Here is an 18392-nt window from a genome sequence, read left to right on the forward strand (position 1 = left end):
GGCTTGATCTCACCACCCTGAGCCGAACCTGAGCTGAAACCAAGAGTCGGACACCTAACCGACTGTGCCACCAAGGCACCCCATCCCCATTTTAAAAATGAGAAAATGGAGACTCAAAAGCTTAAGAATATAGGATCCTAAGTAGGTAGAGGAGGGAGGTATTCTTCTTCCCCAGAAATCTTCCAGTTGTCTCATATACTCAGCTCTTTAATATTCTTCCTTAATTTGAACCATACCTTTCTTTTTTTTTTTTAAAGATTTTATTTTATTATTTATTTGACAGAGATACAGACAGCCAGCGAGAGAGGGAACACAAGCAGGGGGAGTGGGAGAGGAAGAAGCAGGCTCATAGCGGAGGAGCCTGATATGGGGCTCGATCCCAGAATGCCGGGATCACGCCCTGAGCCGAAGGCAGACGCTTAACTGCTGTGCCACCCAGGCGCCCCTGAACCATACCTCTTTCTGACAAATAATTCTTCCTTGGGCACCTTCTCCTGACACCTTAAATCTGTTTATTATTATTTTTTAAATTTGCCTTCTCCTATCTCATTCCCTTTACATTGCTACCCATAGGCAAAATTAAATCTATCATATTGATCCACTCAGATCCACTCTATTTTTTGTTTTCTTTCTGAAATGCATGACATTTTGGGTAGCTCTCTTTAAAAAAAATGTTTTATTCTTCCAAAATATTTGTCATGGGGTTTACTGTACACACACACACACACACACACACACAGACACACACACACGATATAATATTATTATATTATATTATCCCAAGTTATATGGGAGTAGTATGTGAGGTAGGTATATTTAATATGAGAACAAGATTACATTTTGTGTTTCCTAGCAATTTCTTCTGTTGTTGCTTTCATCTAGGTCTTCATAATAGAATATCTAGGTCACTGAAATCATGTTCTCATTGATCTCTATCACCTCCAGTGTTTCTCACTTCTAAGGCAGACTACTTTGGACCAGTAGATTAATTTTCCTGAAATACAACCTTAGTACCATACCTCTCTAGTTCAGATACTTTTGAAGGCTCCAAAATGGTTACTGGATAAATTGCCAAATCAGTATCTTGTATTTTAATAACCTATACATTTAGGCTCCAACTTTTTTTTTAACCTCATTTTATACCACTTTTCTTAATATACTTTATTCTTCAACCATACTCACCTAGTTGATTTTTCCATAAGTGCAAAATAAATATTAAGCATGTTGATGCCATTCACATTTTAGAAATATCCTTAACACTTAGCCCTTGATAACATTTCTCACATTTTGATCATACTCCTCCGGTTAAATGACTAAATTGTGGATGGAGTCTACTCTTCCTATCTAGAAAAGACCTTTACCACTTCACAATTTCCATAACATTGTCTGCACCACTTACATAAAATTCACAGCTTTCTGTTCTGTATTGCTGATATCTCATTTCCATATTAGAAATAGAGGGGAGGAGTCCAGTATTGCTGATATCTTATTTCCATGTTAGCAATAGAGGGGAGGAGTCCAAGATGGCGGAGGAGTAGGAGGCCTTAGTTTTGTCTGGTCCCAGGAATTCAACTAGACAGCTATTAAATCATTCTGAATACCTGCAAACTCAACTGGGGATCTAAGAAAAGAATAGCTGCAAATCTACAAATGGAAAAGTGACCACTTTCTGCAAGGTAAGAGGTGTGGAGAAGTGAATCCGGGTGGATATATGGAAAGATAAACCATTGACAGAGGTAGCCTCCATCAGCCTGCCACCCGAAAGTGATACAGCAGCAGAGCACAAAATCAGAACTTTTAGAATTCTGCTCCAGTGAGGGATGTCCCTGCCTGAAAGTTACTCAGGTGGTAAAGTGGGGTGATTTCCTACGTGAGACAGTGTGGTCTGAGGATGCTAGTCACAGGAAGACTGGGGGAGCCTGAGTGCAGCAGAGCACCCAGGCATCAGAGCAGGGAAGCCGGCTACAATCAGCAAGCCCAGGAGTGGGCTTTCAGCCCAGTGTTGCCATAAACCATGAACCGTGGCACAGTCAGGCAACTGTTCTCTGAGCAGGCACCCAACCAGTCACAGAACCACCGGGAGTCCCTTCTCCTTCCCCCTGGAAGAAAGACACTGTTGCATGCCACAGGAGACTGCAGGGTTTGGAGACTCAAAACGGGGCCATGTGTCAGACAGAAATGCTCGATCACAGGCTGGATGAGTATGGAGTACAAACGGAGACCAGGGAGACAGGAGTGATTGACTACTTTACCCTCAGGGCACAATGAGTAATGGAAGCCCCAAGCTTTCCGCTCCCAGGTTGGAGACTGGGAGCCTGCCATTTTCATTCTCATCCTCTAAAGCAGTGCAGAAAGCCTTCAAGGAACAAAAGTTACAGGGCAATCCCAAACCACTTACTTAGCCTGGCCCCCTGGCAAGGGTGGTGCAATTCTGCCTGGGGCAAAGACACCTGAGACTCAGGGCAACAGGCCTCTCCCCCAGAAGATCAGCAAAAATTTCTGGCTAAGACCAAGATTACCCATCACACAGACTATAAAACTCCAGCACTAGGGGAAAAGAGTATATAGAATTCATGTTTTTTTCCCCACGATTCTTTAGGCTTTCAATTTTAACTTTTCTTGTCTTTCCCTTTTCAACCAATTTCTTATTTTATCAACTTTTTAAAGTCTTTTTTTAATTTTCATTTTTACATTTACATTTTATCTTTTCATTGTTTTTAATTTGATTTTTGTATATATGTAAGTTTTTCTTTCTTTACAATTTTGGGATGCAGTTTCTTCTGACACAAAGACCAAAATACACCCAGAATCTAGTGTATTGCTCTGTTATCTTCACCTGTCTGATCATATTCTCTCTTTTTATTTCCTTCTTCTTTGTCGTCTTCTTTGGTTAAAAAGTATTTTTTTAATTTTCATCTTTAAAATAATATTCTATCTTTTCAATGTATTTAATGTTATTTTTGTATATATATAAGTTTTTCTTTCTTTACAAATTTGGGATATAGTTTCTTCTATCAAACAAACCAAAATACACCCAGGATATAGTGTATGGCTTTGTTCTGTTCACCTGTCTTTTTATATTCCTTCTTTTTCTTTGTCCTTTAATTTTCATTTTTACAGTTACAGTCTCTCCTTTCATTGTATTTAATTTTATTTTTGTACATATGTAAGTTTTTTTTTCTTTACAATTTTGGGATCTAGTTTTCTAACAAACAGACCAAAATACACACAGGATCCAGTATATTGCTCTGGTCTGTTCATCTGTCTTATTATATTATCTCTCTCTCTCTCTCTCTCTTTTTTCAGTTTTGGGTCTCTTCTGATTTGTTTAGTGTATATTTCTCTGAGGTCATTGTTGCCATTTTAGTAATTTCTCCCCTCATTTATCTGTCCTCTGGACAGAATGACAAGATGGAAAAACTCACCTCAAAAAAGAACAAGAGGCAATACTGACTACCAGGGACCCAATCAGTATGCATATAAGTAAGATGTCAACTAGAGTTCAGAATAATGCTTATAAAGATACTAGCTGGGCTTGGAAAAGGCATAGAAGACACTAGAGAATCTCTTTCTGGAGAAATAAAAGAACTAAACTCTAGCCAAGTCAAAAGCAAAAAGGCTATTAATGAGATGCAATAAAGAATGGCAGCTCTAACTGCTAGGACAAATGAGGCAGAAGAGAGAATTAGTGATATAGAAGAAAAAGTGATGGAGAAAAAAGAAGCTGAGAAAAAGAGATAAACAACTACTGGATCATGAGGGGAGAATTTGAGAGATAAGATACCATAAAGCAAAAAAATATTAGAATAATTGGTAACCCAGAAGAAGAGGAAAGGGCGGGGGAAGAATGTACATTAGAACAAATTATATAGGAGAACTTCCCTAATCTGGGGAAGGAAACAGACATTCAGCCCAGGAAGCACAGAGAACCCCTCTCAAAATCAATAAAAATAGGTCAACACCTCGACATATAATAGCAAAACTTGCAAATCTCAGAGACAAAGAGAAAATCCTGAAAGCAGCACCGGACAAGAGGTCTGTAACCTACAAGGATAGAAACATTAGATTGGCAGCAGACCTATCCACAGAGACCTGGCAGGCCAGAAAAGACTGGCATGATATATTCAGGGTGCTAAATGAGAAAAATATGCAGCAAAAATAATTTATCCAGCAAGGCTGCCATTCAAAATGGAAGGAGAGATAAAAACCTTCCAGGAAAAACAGAAACTAAAAGAATTTGTGATCGCTAAACCAGCCCTGCAAGAACTATTACAAGGGATCCTTTAAATGAAGAGAGAGCCCAAAAGTAACATAGACCAGAACAGAGACAATATACACAAACAGTGACTTTACAGGTAATACAGTGGCACTAAAATCGTATTTTTCATAGTTACTGTGAATGCAAATGGGCTAAGTGCCCCAATCAAAAGACACAGGGTACCAGATTGTATAAAAAAGCAAGACCCATCGACATGCTGTCTGCAAGACACTCATTTTAGACCCAAAGACACCTCCAGATTGAAAGTGAGGAGGTAGAAAACCATTTATCATGCTAACGGCCATCAAAAGAAAGCTGGAGTAGCAATCCTTATATCAGACAAATAAGATTTTAAACCAAAGACTGTAATAAAAGAAGAGAAAGGATACTATATTATAATCAAAGGGTCTATCCAACAAGAAAATCTAACAATTGTAAATATTTATGCCCCTAACATGAGAGCAGCCAATTATATAAACCAATAAATAACAAAATTAAAGAAACACATTGATAATAATACAATAATAGTAAGGTACTTTAACATCCCCTTCACTGCAATGGACAGAAAATCTAAGCAGAGGATCAACAAACAATGGCTTTGAATGACACACTGGACCAGATAGACTTCACAGATATATTCAGAGCATTTCATCCTAAAGCAAGAGAATACACATTCTTTTCCAGTGCACATGGAACATTCTCCAGAACAGGTCACATACTGGGTCACAAATCAGGTCTCCACAAGTACCAAAAGATTGGGATCATTCCCTGCATATTTTCAGATCACAATGCTTGGAAACTTGAACACTAATCACAAGAGGAAAGTTGGAAAGCACTCAAATACATGGAAGCTAATGAGCATCCTACTAAAGAATGAATGGGTCAACCAGGGAATTAAAGAAGAATTTTAAAAATTCACGGAAACAAATGAAAATGAAAACACAACTGTGCAAAACCTTTGGGATACAGCAAAGGCAGTTATAAGAGGGAAGTATATAGCAATACAAACCTTTATCAAGAAATAAGAAAGGTTTCAAATACACAACCTAACCTTATACCTAAAGGAGCTGGAGAAAAAACAGCAAATAAAGCCTAAACACAGCAGAAGAAGAGAATTAATAAAGATTAGAGCAGAAATCAATGAAATAGAAGCCAAAAGAACAGTAGGACAGATCAACAAAACTAGGAGCTGCTTCTTTGAAAGAGTAAGATTGTAAAACCCTGGCCAGACTTATCACAAAGAAAAGAGAGAGGACCCAAATAATTAAATCATGAACAAAAGAGGAGACATCACAACCAACAACAAAGAAACTCAAACAATTATAAGAACATATTATGAGCAACTATATGCCAACAAATTAGGTGATCTGGAAGAAATGGACACATTCCTAGAGACATATAAACTACCAAAAGTGAAACAGGAAGAAACAGAAAACCTGAACAGACCCATAACCAGCAAGGAAATGGAAGCAGTAATCAAAAATCTCCCAAAAAACAAGAGTCCAGGGCCAGATGGCTTCCCAGGGGAATTGTATCAAACATTTAAAGAAGAACTAATACCTATTCTTCTCAAGCTGTTTCAAAAAATAGAAACGGAAGGAAAACTTGCAAACTCTTTCTGTGAGGCCAGCATTGCCTCGATCCCAAAACCAGACAAAGACCCCACCAAAAAGGAGAATTACAGACCAATATCTCCGATGAACATGGATGCAAAAATTCTCACCAAGATACTAGCCAATAGGATCCAACAGTACATTAAAAGGATTATTCACCATGACCAAATGGGATTTATTCCTGGACTACAAGGGTGGTTCAACATTCACAAATCAATCAATGTGATATATCCCACGTTAATAAAAGAAAGGACAAGAACCATATGATCCTCTCAATTGATGCACAAAAAGCATTTGACAAAATGTAGCATCTTTTCTTGATTTAAACCTCCACAGTGTAGGGATAGAGGGAATATACCTCAATATCATAAAAGCCATCTATGAAAAGCCCACAGTGAATATCGTTTTCAATGGAAAAACTGAGAGCTTTTCCCCTAAGGTCAGGAACATGGCAGGGATGTCCACCATCACCACTGTTGTCCAACATAGTGCTGTAAGTCCTAGCCTCAGCAATCAGACAACAAAAAGAAATAAAAGCCATCAAATTGGCAAAGAAGTCAAACTCTCACTCTTTGCAGACAATATGCTACTCTATGTGGAAAACCCAAAGCCTCCACCCCAAAACTGCCAGAACTTATACAGGAATTCAGTAAAGTGGCAGGATATAAAATCAATGCACAGAAATCAGTTGCATTTCTATACACTAACAATGTAACTGAAGAAAGAGAAATTAAGGAATTAATCCCATTTATAATTGTGCCAAAAACCATAAGATACCTAGGAATAAACCTAACCAAAGAGGCAAAGGATCTTTACTCAGAAAACTACAGAGCGCTCATGAAAGAAATGAAGAAGACACAAAGAAATGGAAAAACATTCCATGCTCATGGATTGAAAGAACAAAGATTGCTACAATGTCTATGCTACCTAGAGCAATATACATTCACTGCAATCCCTATCAAAATACCATTGACATTTTTCACACAGCTGGAACAAATAATCCTAAAATCTGTATGGAAACAGAAAAGACCCCAAATAGCCAGAGGAATGTTGAAAAAGAAAACCAAAGCTGGTGGCATCACAATGCTGGGCTTCAAGCTCTATTACAAAGTTCTAATCATCAAGACAGGATGGTACTGGCACAAAAACAGACACATAGATCAATGGAACAGAATACAGAACCCCAAAATGGACCCTCAACTCTATGATCAACTAATCTTCAACAAATCAGGAAAGAATATCCAATGGAGAAAAGGCAGTCTCTTCAACAAATGGTGTCAGGGAAATAGGACAGCCACATGCAGAAGAATGAAACTGGACTATTCTCTTACACCATATACAAAAAGAGACTCAAAATGGATGAAAGACCTAAATGTGAGACAGGAATCCATCAAAATCCTAGAGGAGAACACAGGCAACAACACTGTGACCTTGGCACCAGCAACTTCTTGTTCAACATGTCTCCAGAAGCAAGGGAAACAAAGGCAAAAATGAACTACTGGGCTTCATCAAGATAAAAAGCTTTTGCACAGCAAAGGACAGTCGACAAAACCAAAAGACAACTGACAGAATGGGAGAAGATATTTGCAAATGTCTTATCAGATAAAGGACTAGTATCCAAAATCTATAAAGGACTTATCAAACTCAACACCCAAAGTACAAATAATCCAACCAAGAAATGGGCAGAAGACATGAACAGACATTTCTCCAAAGAAGACTTACAAATGGCCAGCAGACACTTAAAAAAATGCTCAACATCACTCGGCATCAAGGAAATACAAACCAAAACCACAATGAGATACCACGTCACACCAGTCAGAATGGCTAAAATAAACAAGTCAGGAAACAAAAGATGTTGATGAAGATGTGGATAAAGGGGAACCCTGTTACACTGTTGGTGGGAATGCAAACTGGTGCAGTCACTCTGAAAAACAGTATGGATGTTCCTCAAAAAGTTAAAAATAGAACTACCCTATGACCCAGCAATTGCACTACTGGGTATTTACCCCAAGGATATAAATGTAGTGATCCGAAGGGGCACGTGCACCCCAATGTTTATAACAGCAATGTCCACAACAGCCAAACCATGGAGAAAGCCAGATGTCTATCGACAGATGAATGGATAAAGAAGATGTGGTATATATACAATGGAATACTATCCAGCCATCAAAAAAATGAAATCTTGCCATTTGCTATGACATGAATGGAACTAGAGGGTATTATGCTAAACAAAATAAGTCAATCAGAGAAAGACAATTATAATATGATTCCACTTATATGTGGAATTTAAGAAATAAAACAGAGGCTCATAGGGGAAGAGAGGAAAAAATAAAACAGGATGAAATCAGAGAGGGAGACAAACCATAAGAGACTCTTAATCATAGAAAACAAATTGAGGGTTGCTGGAGGAGAGGGTGGTGGGGGAATGGGGTAACTGGGTGATGGACATCAAGGAGTGTATGTGATATAATGAGCTTGGGTATTACATAAAATGGAAAAATCACTAACCTCTACCTCTGAAACCAATAATACATTATATATTAATTAGTTGAATTTAAATTTTAAAAAAGGAAAAAAAAAAGAAATAGAAAGAATGCATGTCTGAATTTTTTTTTATTCCAAGGATTCTAGCAAAGTTCCATGTTCTTTAATATCTATTTTCCTAGAAACGGCTATGCACAATAGGGCATTTGCCCCATTAGATACAAAACAATACTGAAATTCCCAAATTGTGAAATCTTTGAGGAAAGGAATTATAACCTTTTACATATACATGTTCTTTGTGACAAGCATTAGATGTGTCCATAACACTCTGATTCTTCTCTATACTGTATCCCTTATTACACTGCATTATAATTATTTTAATGTGTCTCTCCCTTTAATTATTTATCCTATGAATTCCTCAAAAGTAGAAGCCATACATTATTTAGTTTTATATCTCCATATTAAAAAAAGTCAGCTCCTATTTTCTGCTTAAATAAGCATTTGGATTAGAAACTTAATAAAGAAATTATTAAAGGCACTTTGGTCAAATGCAACTATATATTCAGAAGTCATCATAAAAAATATTAAAATTAATTAATTAAAATCTCAGAGCAATAAGTTTAATCATAATGCTTAGCTTTATAAAATGTCCTCAAAATCAAATCTGAAAATAACCAAAATGTTATCACTGACAATTTTAAACTTTCCAGGCAAGTACTTATCCTAAAAATAAAACAGAATCAGTTTGGTGAAAAATCATTATTTTACAGAATGCAGCAGGATGTTTTCCCAGCAGAATAAGCCCAATTACTATCAAAAGATTTCAAGAGCTAACAGAATAGAAGCCTCTTGGAAAACCGCAATACCATTTTAGGAACTAGAACAAGGAGCCCTGAATTTAGAGCTGGGAGGTCTAGATTGGAGCTTTCCTCTTGCAATAGCAAACTCTTTAGTCTTAGAAAACCACTTCTCTTTTCTGAGACTGTTTTCTTGTCTATAAAATGAGGCAATTTACTTATGTCATCTTTTTGAGTCATACATTTCTATTATTTCAGACATGGCTGTCACAATCTCTACTTTAGAAATTGTATATTAATTTTCAGGTGGAGAGCTGCTATGATTCTTGGACCCAACTGAGTTATTCTTGAAAGGCCTCCTTAGGGTTAATAATTTATTGTTTCCTTTCATTGATTAATTTTTCCCCACTCTCTATTCTGTTGGGTTTTGTTTGTTTCTTTGTTTGGAAGGAATATAAATGTATGTAAATAGTACAATGTAAAATTCCCTTCTGTTTTTTGAGGCCCTAGTATGCTTTGCATCTGAAACTATGAAAATACATAGAAAGAAGGGAAGATTTTTTGTTGTCAATACGAGCTATTGAATTTCCTGTTAACAACAGCAGCCAGGAAAGTTTATTTTAAGGATATTTTGACCATTGGGTCCAGTGGCTAATGAACTTCACTGTGATGCAGAACCCAAAAACCTATTTGAGTGAAGTGAGAGCCATAGGCACCACACAAACCACAGGCATTTTTGTTAATACTTTGTATTAGTAGTATTTTTTCAGGGCTGGTCTTGGCTTTGTTTATACTATGTAACTTTACCCCTCAGTGATTGATGGGCAGATTCCTAACAAATGTTGAGCCACTGAGTAGCTCTAAGAAATCCTTTAGGTCAATATCTTTTCTTTTTTCTTGCTTTTTTTTTTTTTAAGATTTATTTATTTCTTTTAGAGAGAGCAAGCAAGCGAAAGGGAGGGGTAGAGGCAGAGGAAAGAGCAGAGGCGAGAGGAAGAGAGAAACCTAAGCAGACACTGTGCTGAGCGCAGAGCCTGATGGGAAGTGGGGGGGAGGGGCTTGATCTCACAACACCAAGATCACAACCAAGAGTCAAATGCCTAATCGACTGCGCCACTCAGGTGCTCCAGTCAATGTCTCTTCTACTTCCTGAAGTAATTTTGGGGGGGGGGGGCAGGAGAAAGGAAATGGCTTTTTTCTTAAAGGCAATAAGTAGCCAATAGGCAGCTCTGGAGCAAAATTTGCCTGTTAGAAGAGTCAACTGTTAGGCAGAAATTTCAAGCCCTAATCCTCTCACTTCACTGAGCATTGACTGGGAACTTCTCAGAAGAGTATATCTTTGGCTTGAAGAGTGAACATGGCTGTGGCCATATAAGTTCTATACTCGGGAGGTTCACACTCATAACTGACAACAAATCTTCAGGGGGAGATCTGAGCAGTGCATTCCATAGCTGCCAAATCACTAAGCAGAAAGGAAGGAAGCTCTCTACCCATCTGTGGGGCAAAGTCAACTAGCAGAGAGAGCTCTGGCATAGGCAAATCTGAGTTCAAATACTCTAGCATACAGCTGCTGCATTACATCAGGTATGTTGCCTAATGTTTCTGAGTATGACTTTCCTTATCTATGATGTGAAAATAATAATAATTTTCTTATAGTTATCTCTTAAATAAATGAGTAAGGCTGTTGTATAGATTAAATGAGATAACATCTGGAAAGTGCTTAATAGAGTGTTTTGGTAATAACGGATGTTCGGTAGACACATGAAAGTAACAAATCGCCCTAATTTTTTGATTTGCAAGAGTTAAGAGACTCTAGTCCTTAGTTTTGATAGAATATCTTAAAGAATTCCTTTTTTTCCAGGATATTTTATACACAAAAATGGGGCTGTGACACACATATTACCCCTTCTACTTGAAATGACTCGATTTCCCTCGTTGGCACTCTGCAAGGTCCACTGTCCATTGTGATGTGTTAAATAATCACCATAGTAGTCGTGATGGAAAGTCCTGGCATCTTAATTCTAAGTGTATCCTTTGGCCACAAGCCATTATCTTGAAATCATTAGTATATCTGGCACAATTTGTAATTCTGGAGAATTTCCTTGGTTAAGCAATTCTATTGAAATCCTACTTCAACCAGCTCTCTTCCCTGGAAATTTGCCATCTAAGTACCCACTCACATTGCTTAGCAGTGTGACTTATTTTTCTTTCTCACTGATTTATTGACATAGAGCCATTTTGGTTCATTATTATAATTTTCATTTCAACTAAAATGGATCCTTTAATTTAAAGCCATTAAACTTACTAAGCCAATTATTTTTCATTCTTGGCACCTACTATTCTATACTATTACTAATATTTAAAGCTATGATAATGAGGATGATGATAACAAATTTGTCATAGTTCATTCCATATTACCTTAGTTTGGGATATATTAGTTGTTTGTAACTTTAAGTTACTAAAGTAATCTTGATGTGTATATATTTGTTGTTTTTTATTTTTTAAATTACTTCTTTGGAAGTTTTCCCCAGATTGGGATTGCTGGGTCAGAAAATAATAACATTTTCAGGATTGGGCATTTATTGCCAAATGAGCTTCCAAAAATATTATTTTAATTGACAGTGCTAACAGCAATGAATACATGTATTTAGAAGTGCTGCCAATACTCTGAGGCATGGAGAGGTAAGCAGCAACATAAACACTGGAACCCATAGTTCTTGATTTTGTCATGTAATATTTTCAGCACAGTATAGCATATAATCAAAAAGTATACATTAATATAGTAGGTACACCTGTATATTTTACCATGTGATCTAACTTCCAATAATTCCACACACACACACACACACACACACACACACACACACACAAAGCCTTAGCACAAATTAGAATTTGAGTATTGGTTTTCTCTTAATTTTCTGCATAAAGTAATTTTCAGACATATATTTACATAGAATCAATTTTGATCCATGGTGGTTAACTTCATAAGCTCAGGACCCAAATCCCAGGTCACTTAATCTCTCTGTGGTTCAGTTTCTGTTCTGTAAAAATGGATACGACAATGATATCTACTTAATAGTATTATAACATTTAAATGAATTGATGTAAGGAAAATACTTACATAGTGCCTAATATATAGTAAACTATCAATATATGCTAGCTATATTTTTAAAGTTTAGTACCTATTAGGCAGGTACATCCTTAAGAGGGTTTGTCTAAAATGATTGACAATGCCATTTATGTTTTATTTTTAATGGATGTTTTATACTATAAAGATTAGGGAGAGCAAATAGGTTTCATTTCATGTACCAATGTGAATTGATTGTGCTGAAAGAATTTTGTATCCATGCCTGTGACTACAGAGTAAGAGGGTAGTTCTTGATTAGCAATGTCTGCCAAGGTACAGAAAAGACAACTTGAAGGGTGCATGTCAGATATTTGATGTATTTGTTACAGACCAAAAATAAAAAATCAAATATTTATGTCAAAATCATTTTATTGGTTCTGTGTAGATGTAGAATAAAAATCATTTTATTGGTTCTGTATATACATAAACTAATAATAATTTGGCATCTGTCAATTATTAGAGAGAAGATCTAAGGCAGAAATTGAATTTGCAGTGAAGGACCCCATCTTTCAATAGATCACTTTGATTACATAGGTTTTCTTTTAAGGAAAAAGCATGTTTTCAACTATTTGTATTCAACTAAAGAGAAGCAAAAAAAGATATTCTAGTTCTAAAAGATTTAAGCTCAAAATAATACATATATGTCTTTTTAATAATAAATCTTTGTTTCCTACCTAGTACACTATGTTATTATAGGAAGAAAAAACAGTTCCTAGTGTGCTGCCATCTGTCTCCCCAACTTGTCAAAGAGGAGTTCATACAGAGGAATCAAATTGTATTCATCTTCGTGTGTCTAATACTTGGTCTAGAGTCAACATTCAGTAAATGTTTGTTGAACAAATGAGTATCTCCTATGTCTCAGGCACAGTGGCAGTAGGATTCAAGATGAATGAGAGGACCCTGGGTGATGGCAGATGCTTTCATTGCCAAAACACAGTAGTACTCTCAGTGGTTATCATAACTGATGGGAATTTTTCAAGCTCCACATGCAGAAGTACATAGAAGCATAATGGCTAGATATTGCCTTAGCCCCTTTGCAAAAATCTTCTCTGGCACCTGTGACCTGCGGTAAAAATTTTAAGGAAATTTTCTTCAGTACTTTTAAGTGAAATCCTTGAAATGTTCTTGCTAAGATTTCCAAATTATTTTCAATTTTCTAATTCCAATAAGTGATCTGTTTTCATTTTTTTTATAATCTGAGATATCTGATAGTAATCATCACTTCCTGCTGTTGGGCATACTTTCTTTCCTGGATTTCCATCACACCATGCTATCATAATTTTTTTCTCTCTGTGTGTTTCTTTTTAGTCTATTCTATTTATCTTTCAACCTGTTGCTATTCCCTGGGAGGTCTATTATTGGTCCTCTTCTCTTTTCCACATACACTCTTATTTTGAAATCATCTACTTACATAAACTCAACTATTACCTCTATATTGGTATTGCTTAACGTGACATTTTATATTCTAATTCTTGAACTTTAGATTTAAATTTGAACTCCCCCTAGACATCTTTTCCTAGATTATCTCCAGAGCCCTCAGCTTCAACTTATCTAAAACCATAATTATGATTTCCCCTGCCAAAAGTCTCCTTAGCGACCTTTATTTCTTATGTAAAAGAATGATTATAAGTGTTTGTAAGTTACAAAGTCTAAAAACCTACGAAAACCTATGACAAAGCTCTCCCTTTCCTCAGTCAATACATCTAATTATTTGTTAAATTCTTTTGAGTCTAACTTTTCCAAGGTATTGTCAACCCTGTCCTTTCTATTCCCACTATCATTGCCCATTGTCTAGGATGAAGTCCTCATTGTTACCTGCATTACTGTAATAGTGCCCTTATTTATTTCCCCTCGTATAAAGTCTCCTCTCTATACTGATACTAGAGTTATGTGTCTTTAAAAATAAGGCAGTAATGGGGAACCTGGGTGGCTCAGTTGTTAGGCATCTGCGTTCTGCTCAGGACCTGATCTCAGGGTCCAGGGATCCTGGGGTTGAGCCCTGGGTTGTGCTCCCTGCTTGGCAGGAGTCTCCTTCTCCCTCTCCCTCTGCTCCTCCCCTCCCTGCTCGTTCTTTCTTTCTGTCTCTCTATCTCAAAAAAATAAAATAAAATCTTAAAAAAATAAAGCAGTAACTATCATCCCTAAAAAAACTCCCCCATCCCCATTTAATTTAGAGAAAAATCCACTGCCCTTTGTTTGCATGGAATTGTCTAACCTCAATTTCTTGCTGCAGTATTCCAAATATATCAATGATTTTATTGAGCAGAAATGGACTAAATGCTCCACTTAAAATAACAAAGACTGTCAGGGGCGCCTGGGTGGCACAGCGGTTGGGCGTCTGCCTTCGGCTCAGGGCGTGATCCCGGCGTTACGGGATCGAGCCCCACATCAGGCTCCTCTGCTATGAGCCTGCTTCTTCCTCTCCCACTCCCCCTGCTTGTGTTCCCTCTCTCGCTGGCTGTCTCTATCTCTGTTGAATAAATAAATAAAATCTTTAAAAAAAAAAAAAACAAAGACTGTCAAACTGAATGAAAATGCAAAACCTAGACACAAAAGGCACATCTAAAATGCAAAAATACAAAATGATTGAAAGTGCAAGAAAGGGAAAGAAATACCGAAACTAAATAAGACAAAACAAAAAACAAAGAAATAAAGCTTATATTACTGTCTGCTATGTTGTATGAGCTCCATAAATATTAGTTTTATTGAGAAACCTTTCCAACATTCTCTAATGACAAGGACAGGATTGTAACCCAGACAACCTAAAGTCCATATGCTCTGCACAGGCACAGAATAAACACTGTTACCAACAAAGGGAATAGAAAAGAAAATACTGACTGACTTGAATACAGCAAAATGCAAAATTTCTATCTATCGAAAGGCATCATAAGGAAAATTAAAAGAAAAGCTACACTTGCAAAGAAATTACACTTGAATCTGATCTAGTCTATAAATAGAACTACTAGTTTACAGGTATAAACTCAGAGAATGTTCAGTGACACCAGAGATGCAATCAGCAAAATACAAAACTGCAGGTTTTTAAATCCATCTCTGCCTTTCCTGTAAGGCTATGACAGCCATGGGCTGCTCTCCTTCAGTTGCTATGACAGACTTCTTCCTATCGGAATTCTTTTGTCTGCAGATTTTGGTGCTAGGTATCCCCAAAAGGGTGAGGCTATCAGTCTAAGATGTTTCCACCTGATTTACATCATGGTCTGAAAGTTCTTCCAGCTTTCCCTGATTCCTACCTATTTCCTTTCCCACAATTCCCCTAATAAAATACTGTCTTGGCATCTGGTTCTTGGAGGACCCAGACTAACACATTCTACATTCTACTTAGAAGGCCCTGTACAGTTTCGCCTCTTCCTCTCCACCTTGCACAGCACTCTCTCCTCCAACAACACTGGACTTCTCTTGAAATTAATTCTTTCCCATCTTTTCCTACTTAATATCTACTAGTCTTTCAGCTCTCAGCTTAAAATGCCATTTCCAAGGGAGATTTCCCCCTATTATATGTTATAAAAGCATCTTGATGTTAATGCACTGTTGCATTTCAAATTTTACACTTATTTTGTGATTATTTTGTTAATTATTCTCTGCCCCACTAGACTACAAGCTAAATGAATAAATGGTTGCATGAACAGTCAAATAAATATTCACTCACCACTGTATTTCCATCATATTGTAAAGTGTCTGGCATATAATAAGTGCTCAATAAATCTATGCTGAATAAAATAATGAAAATTAGCTGTATAGAAATTCCCCCTTTTATTGACAGCGAATCACACTAGAGTCCAGTAAAATATTTGGCCTCTTCTGTCCCATCCTTCCCCTCACCTCCCCTGGGTTAACCTTATTTATTCTTTTGATCTCAGCAGTTATCTGCTCCTCAGAAGAGCCTTCCTTCAATGGAGACTGCCACCACCAGATGGAAAACTCTATATTACATCCTCTTAAGGACCAGAAAGTCTTCTTTCGCATAGCTCATCACATCTTTCCAATTTTTACATTAGTTTATGTAGTTATTTAATTGCATAAAAATAAATGAATTAAATAATCTCTCTCTACCCTTCAGTAGACTCTAAGTTCTATAAGGCCATGGATACGTATATATGTTATGTATATAATATATAAATATTATAGTTGAATGAATGAAGATTTCTCTTCAGTTAAGAAGACAGCTTTAGGAAGGAATATTTGGGCCAGTTTAGGATAAAGTGGGAAACTGCTATCCAGACAGATCATCCGAACCAAATCTGGGATAAAAGTGTGGTGACAGATATGTTAGACAGATCACTATATTCATAAAGATGAAAAGAGAATAGGGGCACCTGGGTGGCTCAGTAGGTTAAGCGCCTGCCTTATGACCCCAGGGTCCTGGGATCGAGCCTGCATCTCAGCTCCCTGCTCAGTGGGAAGTCTGCTTCTCCCTCTCCCTCTGCCCCTCCCCTCACTTGTTCGTTCTCTCTCTTTCAAAATAAATAAATAAATAAAATATTTTTTAAAAAGATGAAAAGAGAATAAAGCACATAGAAAAAAATAAGTCTTGGCCAACTAATATACAAATGTTTGCCAAAATTACAATGCAAATACTAACTAAGCCCAGGAAAATAAATTTTACATATTAGATTCATTATATGTTAAATACACAGCAAAAACATGTCCTGTTCCAGCATGACATTTTAAGGAAGACAGTTTTTGAGCATTAGAGTCCTGAATAATAGTTCAACTTGTTTGTTTCTCTATTACAATATCTTAAGGAGTTATTTTTTAAATTATTTTCCCCCAAATTATAAATAGCATATATTGAATGAAACATTAATAACGATAATAATCAGCACCATTTATGGTGCACCCACCATGTGTTTGATTCAATAAAAAGGTAACTGGGATGCTCATTCAGCCTTTCCCCCAAAGGAGGTACTTCCCTCACCTTTATCCAGAGGAGAGGGCCTTCATCACCTCCTGAGCTTGAGGGTATCTATCACCAGGTGTTGTATATATGGTTGCAGGGTGTCCACATAACTTAAGTTAGAAGGGGACCAAACAAGGTCTCAGGACGTAGCAAAGCATTAAATCATTGCTGTGAGGTATTTAGTCTAGAGTCTAACTGCTAGCAAATACAAGCCCACATCAAAAATTGACACAGCCAGCATCATAGACCCCGGGTATAATTTCAGCAAAGGCTGGGTGGTCAGCTGTGGAAAGTTACAATTAAAGAGGGCACTTGTTGTGATGAGCACTGGGTGTTGTATGTAAGTGATGAATCAATGACTTCTACTCCAGAAACCAATATTGCACTGTATGTTAACTAACAAAATTTAACTTAAAAAAATAAATTAAATACTCAACAGCCAAAAACTATTACAAGCTGAAGCAATTCTATTTCATCCCTTCCCTACCTCTTATGACCATAAATATGAATCAAAATGGTTGTTCATTATTTGCTACATAATGGAGTGCCTTACCAAAAATTATCAATAACATCTAATTTTTACCTATACCATAACACTGGAGATTATTATATAATGTATAATGTAATTTTTCTGTTTAGCAAGGCTTTATCTCACATATATCTATAAACTCTTATTCTTTGTTCATTTTAGTGTGTTGTTTTTCTTCTGAGCTTTTATAATGGTTTTCTTGTCTCTTTTCATTTAAAAGACTTTTGTAGACCAAATGCTGTACTTTGGGTAACCTTGTGAGTGAGCTGTATTGGCATTTTATAGAGGAGTAGAATCCCAAAGCAGGAATACGTAGAACAGATCAGAAGCCTTTGCTTATGATTCAAAGAATTTAATGATCCACTGGAGAAAGTATATAAAACACACAAAAATAATTTATTACACTTGATGGTATTTTTGTCACTTTTGTAAAATGGGACAATCTAAGTAGCATGGGAGATATAGCTTATCACATATCCTAATGATTATTTATGGTTATTCTTGTAGAAAAATATTGAAATTGAGGCTGAAAAAATGGATTCAAATCCAAACTCTATCATATTTTTATAAAGATTTTATTTATTTATTTTAGAGAGAGGAAGAGCATGCAAGGAAGTGAGAACAGGGGGAGGGGGAAAGGAGAGGGAGAGACAGAACCTCAAGCAGACT

This window comes from Ursus maritimus, unplaced genomic scaffold, assembly GCF_017311325.1.
Source record: "Ursus maritimus isolate PB19 unplaced genomic scaffold, ASM1731132v1 scaffold_17, whole genome shotgun sequence".
Taxonomy (NCBI): Eukaryota; Metazoa; Chordata; class Mammalia; order Carnivora; family Ursidae; genus Ursus; species Ursus maritimus.